This window comes from Anomaloglossus baeobatrachus, chromosome 5 (genome assembly GCF_048569485.1).
Source record: "Anomaloglossus baeobatrachus isolate aAnoBae1 chromosome 5, aAnoBae1.hap1, whole genome shotgun sequence".
NCBI classification, from domain to species: Eukaryota; Metazoa; Chordata; class Amphibia; order Anura; family Aromobatidae; genus Anomaloglossus; species Anomaloglossus baeobatrachus.
In genome coordinates this window covers 225,981,874-226,000,898 of record NC_134357.1, presented here as the reverse complement: position 1 = coordinate 226,000,898, position 19,025 = coordinate 225,981,874, and the positions used below count along the sequence as shown (strand labels likewise).

The 19,025-nt window shown below is 48.0% G+C and overlaps 1 protein-coding gene across 1 annotated transcript in view; it reads left to right on the top strand.

The window, feature by feature from the left end:
* Positions 1 to 922: 922 nt before the first annotated feature.
* LOC142312711 (catenin delta-1-like) overlaps positions 923 to 19,025 on the top strand; it is a 239,087-nt gene continuing 220,984 nt past the window's right edge. Inside the window, exon 1 of the mRNA XM_075351699.1 lies at positions 923 to 1,110. The gene's annotated coding sequence lies outside the window, so the exon portion shown is untranslated. The remainder of the gene's footprint in view (positions 1,111 to 19,025) is intronic.

Genomic DNA, 19,025 nt, shown 5'->3' with positions numbered 1-19,025 from the left:
AATCATGGTTATTCCACAAAATATTGATTTCTGAACTCTTCCTGAGGTAAAACATTAGTATTGTTGTTTGTAAATGATTATGTACTTGTTTTCTTTGCATTGTTATTTTGACTATTTCTCATTTTCAGAAAATAAATACAAAATTTTTTGCTTGGGAATTTGGACACATGTTGTCAGTAGTTTATAGAATAAAAGAGCAATTTAGATTTCACTCCAAAATATACCTATGAAGAGAAAAATCAGAAAAACTGACAATTTTGCAGTGGTCTCTTCATTTTTGCCAGAGCTGTATGTTCACGTTTTTCCAAGCATGGCGGTGAGTGTGGAAGGTTTGAGTGGTGGAGAGGGAGTCTCAAGGGGGCCCAACAATGTTGCCAGTATGAGGACCTGATATTCTCTGTCAGGGCCATCACTACGAATTTAATATTGTATGTATGGGATGTGTTCATTATTTTGTGATGCACATATTCCATATACATTGCCATATAAAACGGAAAACAATATGCACCTGTATATATGGAATGTGCTTTTTTTTAATATAATCTGGACATAACCCATGTGGGATGCCAAGGAAACAGAAGATACTGTAATTTGTTGGTACAAAAAGTGTTTCCTTTTTGTGTGTCCCTATCCGGACACCATAGTCTTCAGGGTGCTTCTGGGCTGTATGGGCTAGAGTGTATGGGCTAGACGCTAGAGTGTATGGGCTGCAAGGACAGTTTCTACACCTTAGGCTCCGCCCACACAGGAGTATGATCACATGACCATGACATCATCAGCAGTGGTTTAGTCCATGGTATTTTAGCGTTTACCATTTAGTAACCCCTCCCTTGTAATCTCCACCCCATCATCCGGAAATTGAATAACGCTCTTCCTCATTGGCTCCTGGATTCACGCGTTGCGTTTGGTAACTGTGATTGGTTGCAGTGAAAATAGGTGGTGACGTCAGGACTGGGCCTGGTAGGGCGGGTTCGGTCCAAGCTGTAGAATTCGCCTTGTGGTATCCGCTGGGAGTGACGTCACGGTGTACCTTGACGTCGTTTGCGTACACGAAGTGTTCCTGAGTGGACAGTGTACGGTGTGTTGTCGCTTCTACCAGACTTCAGCCGCGTAAGTGTCTTTGTTTATAGTGCATTTGTCGGATGTGGATGTGTGTGCTGTGAGAAGACGGGACCGTGGGCTGCACGGGAGTATGGCCGGTGCTGCCCCCTGAGGCCCGGCAGTGTGCTGGACATTCTGTACTGTCTGCGGAGGTGACGGGACCGTGGGCTGCACGGGAGTATGGCCTGTGCTGCCCCCTGAGGGCCGGCAGTGTGCTGGACATTCTGTACTGTCTGCGGAGGTGACGGGACCGTGGGCTGCACGGGAGTATGGCTGGTGCTGCCCCCTGAGGGCCGGCAGTGTGCTGGACATTCTGTACTGTCTGTGGAGGTGACGGGACCGTGGGCTGCACGGGAGTATGGCCGGTGCTGGACATTCTGTACTGTCTGCGGAGGTGACGGGACCGTGGGCTGCACGGGAGTATGGCCGGTGCTGGACATTCTGTACTGTCTGCGGAGGTGACGGGACCGTGGGCTGCACGGGAGTATGGCCGGTGCTGCCCCCTGAGGCCCGGCAGTGTGCTGGATATTCTGTACTGTCTGTGGAGGTGACGGGACCGTGGGCTGTACGGGAGTATGGCCGGTGCTGGACATTCTGTACTGTCTGCGGAGGTGACGGGACCGTGGGCTGCACGGGAGTATGGCCGGTGCTGCCCCCTGAGGCCCGGCAGTGTGCTGGATATTCTGTACTGTCTGTGGAGGTGACGGGACCGTGGGCTGCACGGGAGTATGGCCGGTGCTGGACATTCTGTACTGTCTGCAGAGGTGACGGGACCGTGGGCTGCACGGGAGTATGGCCGGTGCTGCCCCCTGAGGGCCGGCAGTGTGCTGGACATTCTGTACTGTCTGTGGAGGTGACGGGACCGTGGGCTGCATGGGAGTATGGCCGGTGCTGGACATTCTGTACTGTCTGCGAGGTGACTGGACCGTGGGCTGCACGGGAGTATGGCTGGTGCTGCCCCCTGAGGGCCGGCAGTGTGCTGGACATTCTGTACTGTTTGCGGAGGTGACTGGACCGTGGGCTGCACGGGAGTATGGCTGGTGCTGCCCCCTGAGGCCGGCAGTGTGCTGGACATTCTGTACTGTTTGCGGAGGTGACTGGACCGTGGGCTGCACGGGAGTATGGCTGGTGCTGCCCCCTGAGGGCCGGCAGTGTGCTGGACATTCTGTACTGTTTGCGGAGGTGACTGGACCGTGGGCTGCACGGGAGTATGGCTGGTGCTGCCCCCTGAGGGCCGGCAGTGTGCTGGACATTCTGTACTGTCTGTGGAGGTGACGGGACCGTGGGCTGCACGGGAGTATGGCCGGTGCTGGACATTCTGTACTGTCTGCGGAGGTGACGGGACCGTGGCTGCACGGGAGTATGGCCGGTGCTGGACATTCTGTACTGTCTGCGGAGGTGACGGGACCGTGGGCTGCACGGGAGTATGGCCGGTGCTGCCCCCTGAGGCCCGGCAGTGTGCTGGATATTCTGTACTGTCTGTGGAGGTGACGGGACCGTGGGCTGTACGGGAGTATGGCCGGTGCTGGACATTCTGTACTGTCTGCGGAGGTGACGGGACCGTGGGCTGCACGGGAGTATGGCCGGTGCTGCCCCCTGAGGCCCGGCAGTGTGCTGGATATTCTGTACTGTCTGTGGAGGTGACGGGACCGTGGGCTGCACGGGAGTATGGCCGGTGCTGGACATTCTGTACTGTCTGCAGAGGTGACGGGACCGTGGGCTGCACGGGAGTATGGCCGGTGCTGCCCCCTGAGGGCCGGCAGTGTGCTGGACATTCTGTACTGTCTGTGGAGGTGACGGGACCGTGGGCTGCATGGGAGTATGGCCGGTGCTGGACATTCTGTACTGTCTGCGGAGGTGACTGGACCGTGGGCTGCACGGGAGTATGGCTGGTGCTGCCCCCTGAGGGCCGGCAGTGTGCTGGACATTCTGTACTGTTTGCGGAGGTGACTGGACCGTGGGCTGCACGGGAGTATGGCTGGTGCTGCCCCCTGAGGGCCGGCAGTGTGCTGGACATTCTGTACTGTTTGCGGAGGTGACTGGACCGTGGGCTGCACGGGAGTATGGCTGGTGCTGCCCCCTGAGGGCCGGCAGTGTGCCGGATATAGACATTACTCCTGCACCCTCGGTCCCAGCTGCCCCTGTAGAGCTGCAGGCTGTGTAATCAGTGGCATCTCCCTGAGTACAGTCAGTGTACAGATAATTTTTGGTCCTCAGGTCTGGATATAGGAAGTGTCAGGTCTTTGAGTCTTCCGGTGATAGAACCCCGGTCTCCTGGCTGCAGTTGTGATAGAAAAGCCCCATATTTAGCTTTCTATAGGTTGTTTCCCTCACTTATCTTTGCACTCCTGATGTCACACTGACAGGAGCGCTGCTGACAATGACTGATCTCAGTGGTTCTGATCAGCTTGTGCCGTTTTCTGTGGCAGAGCCGCTTAGCTCAGTTATTGTCTGCATATATTGGAAGTGTTCACATTGTATTTATAAACTGGGCTAATTCCATTTCCCACTGTGTGTTCTGCCTGCAGTGTGTTAGGAAGCAGAAGGGGCTGAGCAGACATTATAAGGAAAGACTTACAGGGGCACTGTGTGACTTCAGACTTTTGAACCCTCAGAGCTCGCCCTGCGTGTCATGTGACCTCAAGTGTGTGATTTGCGTACTGTCAGCCGTATTCCGACTGATGTCTGGCCTCTCTCAGTTCACTTGTATTGAACAAGGCTAAGCATGGTTAGGCGGCATATGACTTCATGTATGTAAATTGCATACGTGTCGTTATGCGCCCAAAGTATTCACAAGTCTGCAGTCACACAATCACTCACTTCGTGCCCTGGTGCCTCTCCTGCTTTTCTGGGTCTCCAGGAACTTGTGTGAGATTGGCTGCAGCACTCACTTATAAGTAGCCTCTTTTTTCTGCTGACATTTCCATCGAATGTCTGTGGGAAGTGGAGTCCATTAGCCGTTGCTGATTGGCTGCAGTGCTCATGTGACACCACTAGGGGATGACATTACTAGGATGATGCTGGTGCATGAGGTAAGCATAAGGTCTTCTGTGAGGGCTCAGGCATATAAGTAGGGGTTCTTTCTAAATATGTGCTGTACTTGTATTGAAATGCTTACTGATCGCTGTTAACCCCAGTTTTCAGCATTGCTCCAGTCGTCTTATGGGTTACATGACATCAAATCAGAGCAGCAGATCTTACAGGTGTGGAGCAATGATTTCACCATGTAAGTGTGTAGCCGTAGGCTATGTGCGCACGTTGCGTATTTGCATGCAGTTACGCTGCGATCTGCACCGCAGCATAACTGCATGCGTCCTGCGTCCCCAGCACAATCTATGAAGATTGTGCCTAATCCATGCCCACGTGGCCTATTAGAGCGCAGCGCTTAGGATGCTGCCTGAAGTGCGCGTTCTAAGAAGTGACATGTCACTTATTTCGTGCGCTCTGCATGCATCCCCTGCTCTGTCTATGGGAGAGGCTGCATCCAGAGCGCATGAAATCGACTTTTCATTACGTACTCTTTCTGCAGTGATTTGAAGCGCACGTGTGCTGTTCAAATCGCTGCAGAAATTTCTGCAGGGACAGAACGCTACTTGCGCACATAGCATTATTCTGAGGCTCTACAGGCTTACCATGGTGGAAGTAGTTGTGCCCCATATTCCCGTAGGAGCTGTCAAAGATGAAAAACGCTTGTCACCGAGGTGGACCAGAGCAGTGATGGAAAAAGATGATGGGTGCAGGGGATTTAAATTTAAAATGCTACTCCAGCGCTGAAATAAAAAAAACGACTGGAGTGGTGGTTTAAAGGGAACCAATCACCAGGATTTCCGTATATAACCTAAAGCCAGTACTATACTGGCACTATCAGGGTGAGTCTCTACATTCCTTTAGTGGTCAGCTCGGATGTATAGGTTTTCAAATCCAAGAAAGTGAAGTTTATAAAATCAGCAGCTTCTTGAGTGACAGTTGCAGTGGAGCAGATAATATATTCATAGTTATTCCCTCCCCTTGTTAGAATTACATAAGCATTATACAAGCAACTCACTTCGCCTAGCAGGACCTGTGGTGAGGTCATAACCCATGTGACCAGAAGGGGCGGGGCCTCAGCCACCAAAGCTGGATACCAGGTCACATGGGTATGACCTCACACAGGTCCTTCCACAGACACAGTGAGTAGTTTGTGTAATAATTATGTTAATTCTAACAGGGGGAGGGGATAACTATGAATATATTATCTGCTCCAGTGCAATTGTCACTCAAGAAGCTGCTCATTTTACAAACTTCACTTTCTTGGATTTCAAAACCTAAACATCCGAGCTGACAACTCCAGGTATGTAGATAAGCAGCCTGATAGTGCCAGCATAGCACTGGCTTTAGGTTATATACCAAAATCTTGCTGATTGGTTCCCTTTAAGGAACAACCTGTCAGACAAAGGAAGTGGTAAGAAGCCAGCCAGTGACCAGCCTCTGACTAGTCATCTGGGACACATAGTATTTGGACGGTTTGTGAAAGTACCATATGTTTGCTTTTAACCCCTTCAGCCCCCAGCCTGTTTTCACCTTAAAGACCGGGCCATTTTTTACATTTCTGACCAGTGTCACTTTGACAGGTTATAACTCTGGAACGCTTCAACGGATCCTGGCGATTCTGAGATAGTTTTTTCGTGACATATTGTACTTCATGTCAGTGGTAAATTTAGGCCGATATTTTTTGTTTGTGTGAAAATTTGGGAAATTTGGCGAAAAGTTTGAAAATTTTGCAATTTTCAAAATTTGAAATTTTATGCCCATAAATCTGAGATATGTCACACAAAATAGTTACTATATAACATTTCCCACTTGTCTACTTTGCACCAGCGCAATTTTCGAAACAATTTTTTTTCCCGTTAGGAAGTTAGAAGGGTTCAAAGTTCATCAGCAATTTTTTTTCATTTTTCCAACAAAATTTACAAAAAAAGTTTTTTAGGTACCACATCACATTTGGAGTGACTTTGAGAGGCCTAGGTGACAGAAAACACCCAAAAGTGACCCCATTCTAAAATTTGCACCCCTCACACTGCTCAAAACTACATCCAAAAAGTATATTAACCCTTTAGGAGCTTTACAGCAACCAAAGCAATGTGGAAGGAAAAAATGAAAATTTTACTTTTTTACACAAAAATGTTACTTTAGCCATAAAATTTAGCATTTTCACAAGGGTATCAGGAAAAATGCACCATGAAATTAATTGTGCAATTTCTCCTGGGTACACCGATATCTCATATGTGGGGGAAATCAATTGTTTGGGCACACGGCAAGGCTCGGAAGAGAAGGAGCATCATTTAAATTTTTGAAAGCAAAATTGTCTGGAATAATTAGCAGATGCGATGTTGCGTTTGGAGACCCCCTGAGGTGCCTAAACAATGGAGGTCCCCCACAAGTGACCCCATTTTGGAAACTAGACCCCTCATGGAATTTATCTAGATGTTTAGTGAGCACTTTGAACCTCTGGGGGCTTCACAAAAGTTAATAACTTTGAGCCGTGAAAATAAAAAAAAAAAATTACCACGAAATTGTTACTTCAACCAGGTAGCTTTTTTTTTATCACAAGGGTATCAGGAAAAATTGCAACATAAAATGTATTGTGCATTTTCTCCTGAGTACACAGATACCTCATATGTGGTGGAAATCAAATGTTTGGGCGCACAGCAGGGCTCGGAAGGCAAGGAGCGACATTTGACTTTTCAAACGCAAAATTGTCTGGAATCGTTAGTGGATGCCATGTTGTGTTTGGAGACCCCCTGAGGTGGCTAAACAATGGAGCTCCCCCACAAGTGACCCCATTTTGGAAACTAGACCCCTCATTGAATTTATCTAGATGTTTACTGAACACTTTGAACCCCAGGAGGCTTCACAAAAGTTTAGAATGTTCAGCCGTGAAAATATATATATTATTTTTTTTTTTTTTTGCCATGAAATTGTTTTCAACCAGGTAGCTTTTTTTTCCACAAGGGTATCAGGAAAAAATGCACCATAAAATGTATTGTGCAATTTCTCCTGAGTACACAGATACCTCATATGTGGTGGAAAGTAATTGTCTGGGCACACGGCGGGGCTCAGAAGAGAAGGAGCGCCATTTCACAGCAAAATTGGTTGGAATTATTAGCGAATGCCAAGTTGTGTTTGGAGACCCCCTGAGGTGCCTAAACAATGGAGCTCCCCCACAAGTGACCTCATTTTGGAAACTAGACCCCCATGGCATAAATCTACATGGGTAATGAGCACTTTGAACCCTCACGTGCTTCATATATTGAGGCATGAAAACAAAAAAGTACTTTTTTTTTTTTTTTTTTCCACAAAAATGTAATTTTAGGCTCAATTTTTTAATTTGTACAGGGGTAACAGGATAAAGTGGACCGCAAAATTTGTTGGGCAATTTGTTCTGAGTACGCTGATACCTCATATGTGGCAGAAAACCACTGTTTGGGCGCACGGCAGAGCTCCAGAGGGAAGGAGCGTCATTTGACTTTTTAAATGGAAAATTAGCTGGAATCGTTAGCCGCACCATGTTGCGTTTGGAGATCCCCCTGATGTGCCCAAACAGTGGCGCTCCCCCACATGTGACCCCATGTTGGAAACTAGACCCTCCCCCCCCCCCATACAAAGAAATATTAGTTTGGCAAAATAAAAAATACAGAAGTCAGTAAAGAAAAAAAAATATATATAATGAGCGCCTGCAAATGACACTAAGGCAAGTGCCACACATGAGAGCGATGCACAAATCTCGCATCGCATCACCCGACACAGCCGCACACTCCTGTCTGGAAGAGAACGACCGTGCCGGATGATGCGGTGTGAGGCTTGTGCATCGCTCTCATGTGTGGCACTGGGCTGAACCTTACAATATTCAGTAAAAAATACTGTAGTTGACGATTACTACAGTATAATTTTACTGGCCCCAAACTAAGTTTATTTGTATTTCTTTCTTAGTTTACATAAAAAAAATTAGGACGAACGCACGGATGTGCTGCAAAAAGGGGGGGGGGCTAGGTGGGATGGAAAAAAAGATGGATGGAGGATAGAAGAGGGCGCAACGGATGCAGGAGCGGCAGAGGATGGGAGAGGGCGCGGCGGATGGAGGAGCGGCGGAGGAAGGGGGGGCGAGGGGAAGGGTGGAAGGGGAGTGGGAGGTGAGATTGGGGATAGCTACCTTACAGAATGGATCTAGGCAGCAGGATTGCAGCAGATCCGGGAGGGGGGAGAGAGGGCAGAGGATTAAGGGGATGGGAGAGGGCAGGCAGCAGATCAGGGAGGGGGCAGAGGCTGATGGGGGGGGTGGGAGTGAGGTGGCAGATGCAAGGGCGCAGAGGCTGATGGGGGGGGGAGGGAGGTGGCAGATGCAGGGGCTGATGGGGGAGTGAGGTGGCAGATGCAAGGGCGCAGAGGCTGATGGGGGGGAGGGAGGTGGCAGATGCAGGGGCGCAGGGGCTGATGGGGGAGTGAGGTGGCAGATGCAAGGGCGCAGAGGCTGATGGGGGGGGGGGAGTGAGGTGGCAGATACAGGGGCGCAGAGGCTGATGGGGGAGTGAGGTGGCAGATGCAGGGGCACAGCGGCTGATGGGGAGAGTGCGGCGGCTGATGGGGAGAGTGCGGCGGCTGATGGGGAGAGTGCGGCGGCTGATACAAGGAGGCAGCAGAAAGAAAGCAGCAGCGTGAGGAGAGCAGCGGCGTCAGATGCCCCCATGCATCTGACGCCGCTGCTCTCCTCCCGCTGCGCCACCCCCTGCATCTGACGCCGCTGCTCTTACTGCTGAGTAGCGGCGTAAAATGCAGGGGCGCAGAGGGAAAGTAGCGGCGTAACATGCAGGGGCGCAGCGGGAAAGTAGCGGCGTCACATGTAAGGGCGCAGCGGGAGAGTAGCGGCGTCACATGCAGGAGAGCAGGGGCGAAGCACATGGAGCAGGGCAGCGGTGGATCGGGGGCTGTGACTCACAGATGGGCACCCGCAGGGATCGCTCTCCTCCGATTCCACGGAGGGAGAAGCTAAGGAGAGCGATCTCCTACAGCGAGCTCACCCGGTCCCAGATGCACGGTGCTGCTTGGAGAGATCGGTCACAAAGCCGATCTCTCCAATCAGAGCTGGGGGCGGGTGCAGTAAAGCTCACTGAGCTCCAGCCAATGGCCAGTGCTGCAGCTGCACTGACATAGCTGGATTTCAATGCTTCAGCCATTTTCAATGGCTGAAACATAACACTGGCTGTGATTGGCTGAGCGGCGTTCGTCAGCCAATCACAGCCTCCGTAGGTCCGGGAAAGAGACACCACCCCTCCTGAGGTCAGGTACAAATCCTCTCCTTCCCGAATCTACAGTTTTTTTTTTTTAAGAACCGATCGCGGTGCCCGTGCTCCGGGGCCGCGATTTCGCCATGACGGATGTATCCGTCATGGATCTTTAAGTACCGGGGCACCATGACAGCTAGATTCGTCAAAGGTCGTGAAGGGGTTAAATGCTGCATCGTTTTAATCAAATATGCCAGGCTGCAATTGTGTAGTCAGAAACTCACTCATGCTGCTCGTTGTTTGGGGACCATGATTTAAAGGAGTTGTTCTTGGGATTAGTCATTAATATCTGACCAGTGGGACGCAGCAACGGACCCAGCGGATTTCGCCCAACGCAAGTGTGAAACTAGCCTTAATTAGCACGCTCTGTCATAAGACGGAGGCACTCGCCACCATTTGCTTTGTGGACTAGTTCTAGCTTCATTGGAGTTTGGGATTGAAGCCACAGTTAAGATATTCTTGAGAAATAAAGATGCCATGTTCTTCACAAGCTTTTAAAGGGGTTGATCACTGCTAGCTATCCTGTTTCCACATGTTTTCCCCATGAAAAATAATAAAGATCACAGACTTGCATTGCAATTGCACTGCACACGGATCAACACTCGGACAGCTCATCCTACTCTCAGGCATGAGAATCGGACCGATTTTTCAATCGCAAGTGTTTCACGCCGGCCTAAAAGTCACAGCTTCAGATATGTAGCAGTGCTGGAAGCGTTGTGGGACTTTGTGTGGATTACGTCAGACCTGGAGGGTTGTGTTGGGGTTAATAAGGTGGTGAAAGAGGGTAGCCTTTTTACTTTTATTCCAAATAAAGCAGCATTTCGGTGTTTGTTTTTCATTTTTACTTACAGATTAGTAATTGGGGTTGTCTCGGGTAGATGCCTGTCATTACTAATCTAGGACTTCTTATTACCCCAATTGCCACCGCACCAGGGCAATGCAGGAAGAACTGGGTAAAGTGCCGTGACTGTCTCATCTAATGGATGTGGCAATTCCGGGCACCTGCTGGCAGATATTTTTAGACTGGGGTGGGGGGCAATAACCATGGGTGGTATCAAAATATGGGGGGATCCTACGGCATTTTATTTATTTTACTGTACGATATAGACCCACACACCGGCGTCAGGGATTGGTTGGAGTCAGACACGCTGTCACTCAGGGTGGGGTCTTGTCTGACAGCAACCAATCACAGCCATCAGTGAGCGGGGGAAGCAGTGTAAATTCAGTGAGGTAATGAGCGGCTCGGGAAGTGAATGACCAGCCGCGTCGGTGATTCTTTAACACTAAAAGTCCCAGAGAGGGGTCATTTTAAGATTTCTACCATTGGAACCCAGAGACGGGTCGAATGACCTGAAGGATTTTAGCTAACATCCTATAATCACCGACTTTTGTTCTGTAATTAAGGCCATTACTGTCGCACCACAGGAGGTTGTTATTTTCCATTGAGTTTAGCCATTTAGTTTCTAGTTAGTTCTATTAGGTTCTAGTTAGGTCATTTGACCCTCTTTTGGGACTTCAGGGGGGAGCTCTAAATTTCTGGGACTTCAAGTGTGAAGCGCTTGCTCCTACCCCTTTGCACTAGATTCTGGTTCCCATTGACTTTATGGAAACAGGCATCTAGCCAGATATCGGGGATCAATCCTCCACTGTCCCCCGAGTCAGTGGGGGATTAATCTGCCTGTCCTCCGAAACGCAGGAACAAGACGCAAAAAGAATTGACATGCTGCATCTTGGCTGCGTCTTCAAGAACGCAGCAAAAAAAAAATGCACTATGTAGAGACTGTAGACAGCAAATTAGAAATTTCATAGACTTTGATGGGAGAAGGAAATGCATGCATTTAGGTGCATCTTTGTGATGTCAAAAAATGCACCAAAAACGCAGTAAAAGATGCAGTGTGTGAATATAGCCTTAGTTTCCGATGAGGCTCTCCCCTTCAAGTCTAAGGGTACCTTCACACTTAGCGATGCAGCAGCGATCCGACCAGCGATCTGACCTGGTCAGGATCGCTGCTGCATCGCTACATGGTCGCTGGTGAGCTGTCAAACAGGCAGATTTCACCAGCGACCAGTGAACAGCCCCCAGCCAGCAGCGACGTGCAAGCGACGCTGCGCTTGCACGGAGCCGCCGTCTGGAAGCTGCGGAGACTGGTAACTAAGGTAAACATCGGGTATGGTTACCCGATGTTTACATTAGTTACCAGTGCACACCGCTTAGCTGTGTGTGCAGGGAGCCGCGCACACTGAGCGCTGGCTCCTTGCTCTCCTAGCTACAGTACACATCGGGTTAATTAACCCGATGTGTAATGCAGCTACATGTGCAGAGAGCAGGGAGCCGCGCACACTGCTTAGCGCTGGCTCCTTGCTCTCCTAGCTGCTGTACACATCGGGTTAATTAACCCGATGTGTACAGCAGCTACATGTGCAGAGAGCCGGAGCCGGCAGCACAGGCAGCGTGAGAGCTGCAGAGGCTTGTAACTAAGGTAAATATCGGGTAACCACCTTGGTTACCCGATGTTTATCTTGGTTACAAGCTTACCTCAGCTGTCAGACGCCGGCTCCTGCTCCCTGCTCGCTTCATTTGTCGCTCTCTCGCTGTCACACACAGCGATCTGTGTGTCACAGCGGGAGAGCGCCTTTGAAGAAAACGAACCAGGGCTGTGTGTAACGAGCAGCGATCTCGCAGCAGGGGCCAGATCGCTGCTCAGTGTCACACACAGCGAGATCGCTAATGAGGTCACTGCTGCGTCACCAAAAGCGTGACTCAGCAGCGATCTCGGCAGTGAGCTCGCTGTGTGTGAAGCACCCCTAAGTCTGTGGAACAAATAAATACTGATCCCGCACAGATTATCCCTGTGGCATTTGATTTTTACCAATACAATTTCTAAGGTTTATAATAAAGTATATTTGATCGTATACATTTTTAATGCAGATTTATTAAGGTGGATCGTACACAGATGTAATAAAAATTGACCTACTTGGATCTTGGCGGATTTTTCATATGCTTCTCTACAACCGTTCTTACCAGCAATGTCTGCCTTCTTGACTTTGGTGCCTGCTGTTTGAGTGCCTCCATTTCTCTGACAACGTATTTTATGTCGCCGTGTTGCCTTGGCACCTTATCTAAGCACATTCAGGGGACTGGGTGACACACACACACACACACACACACACACACACACACACACACACACACACACACACACACACACACACACACACACACACACACACACACCTGGGACTTCCTGTTCACTGGTTCGGGGCCAGGCTGTGTATCGCGTTACCATAACGACGAGGGAGGAACTTCCCGGCCAGAGCGCTGACGTCAAAGGCAGAGCCGCTTGCCTCTGATTGGCCAGTACACTGCCTTTCAGTAGCGGCGACAGGAAGTTCCTCCCTCGTTGCTATGGATGCCGATACACAGCGTGGACTGGAGCGCAGTGGCGAACTACAGGACCCAGGAGGCCGGCGATGAAACGAAAGGTACACCTATTATGTTATATTATATGCTCACCTTACCTTTGGTTCCATCGCCGGCCTCCTGGGTCTTGTAGTTCGCTGCGAGGAAGTCGCGATGTACCCGGGAACTACAAGAACCATGAGGCCGGAGATGGAACGGAAGGTAAGGTGAGCATAATACTGTGTGTGTGCGTGCGTGTGTTTGTGTGTGTTTGTGTGGACTGCAAGTGCGGGTTAGAGCGTGGTGGATGTACGGAACCGGAAGTGTGTGCAGTGAGGCTTTCGCTCGTACAGCAAAGCTTTTTCGTAAAGCGGGTTACAAATTTACAGGAAGCTTTGCTTGTTAAGCGAAATTCTCGTTAAGTGGGTTACTCGTTAAGCGAGGTACCACTGTATTGTTGTCTGATTGGGGTTGGCAGCTCAGGCCATGGAGTTCTTGTGCTGCCCATAGAACTTGCAATGTCTTCTGCATGTCACCTTTTAAAACCTGATTCATATGTCTGTGAATACCATATGTGGACGATTTGTGGTTTTCATGGATGGTAGATGTTGGTGTTATTGAGACTTTCCCATATTTGATCCATCTTAGAACAAAATCGCCTGTGGATGCCATCAATGTAGTAATTTTTTTTTTATTTAACACTGGATTGGATAGCAGCTTTGCATATATTTTGATGAAACTGGGACTTCAGTTAAAAAAACAAACAAAAAACCCTGAGACATGAATGAGGTCTAAGCCTATGTCCACGTTTAGCATTTTTGGTGTGCATTTTTTTTTTCTTTTAATGCATATTAAAAATTGCAGTACTAGCGACCAGAAGTCTCAAACACACAGGCCGCATGTGGCCCCTCAGGCGGCTGCTTCTTGTGGCCTGTGGCTCCCTTGTCAATCATGGCAGCCGCAGTCCTTTATTTCTGGATGCATGTTTTGCTGGCACTGCGCAGAGTCAAGCTCTCTGAACAGCTATTCCAATAGCAGATGCGGCCAATCAGAGGCCAGCAGGTGACATGTATAACTTCACCGCTGGCCTCTCATTGGCTGGCGGCTGCCATAGGAATAGCTTTTCAAAGAGCCCGATTCTGCGCAGAACCAGAAATCATCCATATCTGAAATAAAGCGCTGGTGACGGCATGCCCCCTCCTACACCACCTGCTATGAAAGGGGCCAAGGGCTTGCGGGCCACAAGAAGCAGCGAAGAGGTGTGTGTGTGTGTGTGTGTGTGTGTGTGTGTGTGTGTGTGTGTGTGTGTGTGTACGTGTACACAATAGGGGACATTTACTACAGGATGCCCAGTAAAGAGGCCATTGCTACATAAAGAAGACCAGCATGGGCACATCAGTAAAGGGGACAATATTGGACACATTACTACAGCATGGTGACCAGGAAGGGCGCATTACTACAAAGGGAGCAAATTGCTATATGGTGCGAATTGTAATACAATATTAATTACAAAGAGGATAAAATGTAAAAAAATCAAAATAAAGCATGAATTTTTTTCACCATTAAATTTTGAGATATATATAATTATATATCACAAAATTTGCACTTTTTTGTTTAATCGAAAAATGTTTAAAAATTAGAGATCCAAAAATGATACCAATAAGTCACTTTGCCCTGCAAAGAATGCAGCTCTCCCAAATTATTTTCTTCAATGTGCGGCCCTTATACCCAGCCGAGTTGGAGACCCCTGCTGTAGACAAAGTACACATGTAATTCTCTGCAAGAAATGTATGAAATATAAGGCCAGTGTCAGACAAGCGTGAGTCTGCGTTACAGAAGCAGGTCCTGGGCCACCGGTGACCTGTCTGCTTTTCCTCAGTCTCTGAAGCATTGAGGTGTATGACGTGCCAATGTAAGAGTAAGTTATGACTAGTGCAAATTATTTCCTATGTCTGCTTTTTGCATAGGGCGTATTTACCACAGTGCAAGGGTTGAAGTGTGTGGGTGTTTCCTGATACGCATTGCAGCACTAAGGTCAGGGTGTGTTCTTTTTATTGATAATGCCATATATGAAGAACAGTGACATACAGTGTGCAACCTGGTGGTGTACACCGTCTACATCCAGAATTAGTCTAGTGACTTATTTTAATGTCTTTACAAAGTTACTTTAACATAACTTCTTTTTTTTTTCCGCTCTGAATTTTAGCCTGTAACCCACAGGGCTATTCTACAAACTTATGAGCCGACTTTTCTTCGCGTGCATTAGGCTATGTTCACACAGGGCATCTTTTACTGCATTTTTGGTGCTTTTTTTTGAGGTCACAAAGATGCACCCAAATGCATGCATTTCCTTCTCCCAGCAAAGTCTGTGATTTCTATTTTGCTGTCCGCACAGTGCATTTTTCTTTGGCTGGGCTTTTGAAGACTCTGGGTCGACAGGGGATTGATCCCTGGTGTCTGGTCAGATGCCCCAAACAAAGTCTGCGGACCAGCGCAAAGGGGTAGGAGCTAGCGCTTCTATTTACTGAATCACCGGGGCAGCAGTCACACCACTCCTGTGGCCAGTCATTCACTTCTTGGGCCTCTCATTACCTTCATTGACTATGCACTGATGGCTGTGATTGGTTGCAGGCAGACAAACCCCCACCCTGAGTGACACCATGTCTGACTGCAATCAATCACTGACGTCGGTGGGTTGGTCTATATCGTAAAGTGAAATTTTTAAAAAATTGGCGTAGGTTTTCCCCTATATTATGATACCAGCACAGGTAAAGCCCAACAGCTGGATGCTGGTATTCTTAGGCTTGGCATAAGCAAAGGTTTTTGGCACCGCCCAGCCTAAAAATAACTTCCAGCAGGCACGCGGAATTGCCGCATCTATTAGATGCGAGATGTGACAGTCCCGACACTTTACCCGGCTCTTCCCGATTGCTCTGGTGCGGTGGCAATCGGGGTAATAAGGAGTTAATAGCAGCCCACAGCTGCTACTGAGTCCTAGATTAGTGATGGGAAGGGGTCTGAGACACCCCCATCACTAATTTGTAAATGAAAAGAAATACACAAACACCGAAATAATGCTTTATTTGGAATAACATACAAAAAAGCCACTCTTTCACCTTTTTTATTAACCCCAAAAACTCCCATGCAGGTCCGACAAAAGGCACACTAGGTCCCACGATGCTTACAGTACTGCTACATCTGAATCTCACAGCGCCATAGAACATGATTGCCTGCTGTGAGATTCGGACAGCGACTGAAGTGATCCACACGATCAGCGGTGACGTTAGGTTAGTCAGGGTAGCTGCGGCCATAAGTGGAGTCATACACCAATCAGCAATCTTTGGAGCTGCTCAGGCTTTTGATAGCTGCTGTGGCCGGGTACTGCACATTCGCCTCCCATTCAAATCAATAGGAGACGGATGTGCAGTACCTGGCCGCGGCCACTATCTGACTGGGTAGCTATACTGAGCATTTCCGTCCACCTGCTGCCCGCACTGAGAACAGCTGATTGGCGAGGGTACTGGGTGTCTGACCCCAGGCAATCAGACATTGATGGTCTGTTCTTAGGATTAGCAATCAATGTAAAAGTAATGGACAACCTCTTTACCAAAATTGCTATTTTCACCACTGCACTTCCCTTCCTTCACCCTCTTTCAAAAATGTAATGAAAAAGTAACATGTGGTTTGTACTATAAGCTTGGCATGTAAAGCTAAACAAAACTATTTCCATGTTAATCAGCAGAAAAAAATAAAGGTGTAGTTCTCAGAAACAATTGCCACGACACCCATCTTTGTGTTTTTTTTTTTTTTTTGGTTTTTTTCTTTTCTTAAAACTACAGAATTAGTTTTGTTTTTGCCCTCTAAGATTAGAAAGAGTCACGCATTACAATCATAGCATGCTGCGATTGTTTTCTCGGTCCGATTAGGGCTGAGAAAATAATTGCTCATGTGCGCTGACACACAGGCTAGAATTGGTCCGAGTGGAATGCGATGTTTTATCGCACTCCATTCGCACTGTTTTTCTCGCCGTGTGGCTTAGGCCTTACTGGTGCGAAGGTGTCTTCAATAAAATGTTGCCGAAATTGCAGTACGTGCCCATTTCTTGCTCTTTTCTGTTCAAGACACTGTGGAAATGAATATGAGCGATCATAACATGCGCAGATTGAACATTTTTATTTTTTTTCTCTTAGGGCATGCGCTGCAGCCGCTCATAGTTATCTCCACAGGAATCTCAGTAAGGCTAGTTTCAGACGTCCGTGTTTTAGGTACATGTGACATCCATTTTTAAAACTCATGCCACACGTACCCATGTTATTCGCTGTTAATCACACGGCCCGGGTGACCTCTCATGACATGCGCGCACACAGGCATGTTGTTTTTTTTTTTTTTATTCTCCAGCAGCACGGGTGTCACACGGATCGCACACTGATGTGATCCGTGTGACACATACCAGAGAAAGCATGGGTATTTTTAACCCTAGAATGCGCAACCATATCAATCTACCATAGAAAACAAATGACCTAGCAGGCCTGCGAGGCCCCAGGTATGCGTTCTAGGGTTAATAAAAAGATTTTCTATATTTGCCTCTCTCCAGCAATGTTGTATCCCGGCTCCTTATCGCCTCTCATTATACTCACTGGATATTCAGTGCCCTGTGGAGTTAGAAGCCGGAGCATCCGGGGACTAAAGTGCTGGGGACCACGTTGGTGTGTGTGTGTGTGTGTGTGTGTGTGTGTACCTGGAAGCCGGAACATCGCGGGGACTCATCACAGTTCCCAATGAGCTCTGATGAAGCTGTAGCGTGAGTGTCGCGGGTGTCATCTGGATGTCATTATTATTAATTATTATTATAGCGCCATTTATTCCATGACGCTTTACAAGTGAAAGAGGGTATACATACAACAATCATTAACAATACAAAATAGACTGGTATAGGAGGAGAGAGGACCTTGCCTGCGAAGGCTCACAGTGTACATCAGAGTTCTTTGGGAATTCCAATGACCTACTGGATGTCACTGTACTTGCAGAATACTCACCTGTCCTCGGCGGTGCTGTATCCAGCACTGTCCCCGCGAGGCTCCGGCTTCAAGGTCCTGAGTACGGTGAATAATCGATGAATATAATGAGCAGCAGTCAGGAGCGGGAGGCAGCAGAGCCGAAGAAAGCAGGTAAATATGGAAAATCTTTTTATTTCACAGACACGTGTTTTCTCCGGTACCTGTCACACGTGTGACCATAACCATGCGTGTGATTGGTACCTGATTAAACACGGACATCTGAAACCGGCCTAAAATGGTGCTGAAAAGTGCGGTGCGAACATGTGCTGATCCCAGTACCATTTTATTGAAGAAAACTGCAGTGGCAGCACAAGATTTAAATAAAGAGGAGGGGAGCCAGCAAGAGATTGCATCCCAGAAGAACCTAATCACAAAATCTCACCCGATGCTCAAGCCACTGCACCAATGATGTAATTTCGGAGGGTTTGATAAAGGATATTTCAGCAATCAAGCAGCGAATCTCTACTGTCTACTAAAGGTATGATTTTTAATCCACATCCTAGCCCCAGTACGACACTACTTTATATGTGGAAAACCTACTGGTTGGTTCCCTAAGGTTCCGAAATCAAAAGAATGAGCTACAGCATGAGTTGGCATACATGCAAATTATAAGCACATGATCACACTGGCCATTCAAAGAAGCAAAACCCAAGATAAAAATATGGACACATACTCTGCTGTAAATAAGTAAAAAGCAATAATGCATATAAATAAACATAGGTTACTTGGTAAATATTATTATTTTTGATCAAAGAAGCGTGACGCCATCCCGCTGTGATGTTGAGGGACAGCGGGCACAAACCAATCCCTGAAAAGAGCGTCATGATGACTCTTTAAGTCATTGAGGGGACAGAGGCCATGGTCACTGCCACAGACTCTTCCTTCTGATAACACTTGAGTTGAGTATCTCGGCATGCACTGGTATTCTCGAAAAAATCGTCGGACGGGAAATAGAAAAGAAAAAAATAGAATAGAGTAAGGTTAAGTTCACACAGGGCAGCTTTTGTTGGCTGCGTTTTTCAAGATGCGGCATGTTAATTTTTTTGCGTTTTTAATCCCGTTTGAGCCCTCGAGTCAATATATTTGACTTAAAAAACGCATTGGGCAAAACGCGGTAAAAATTTATTGCATTTTTTTTTATGCGTTTTT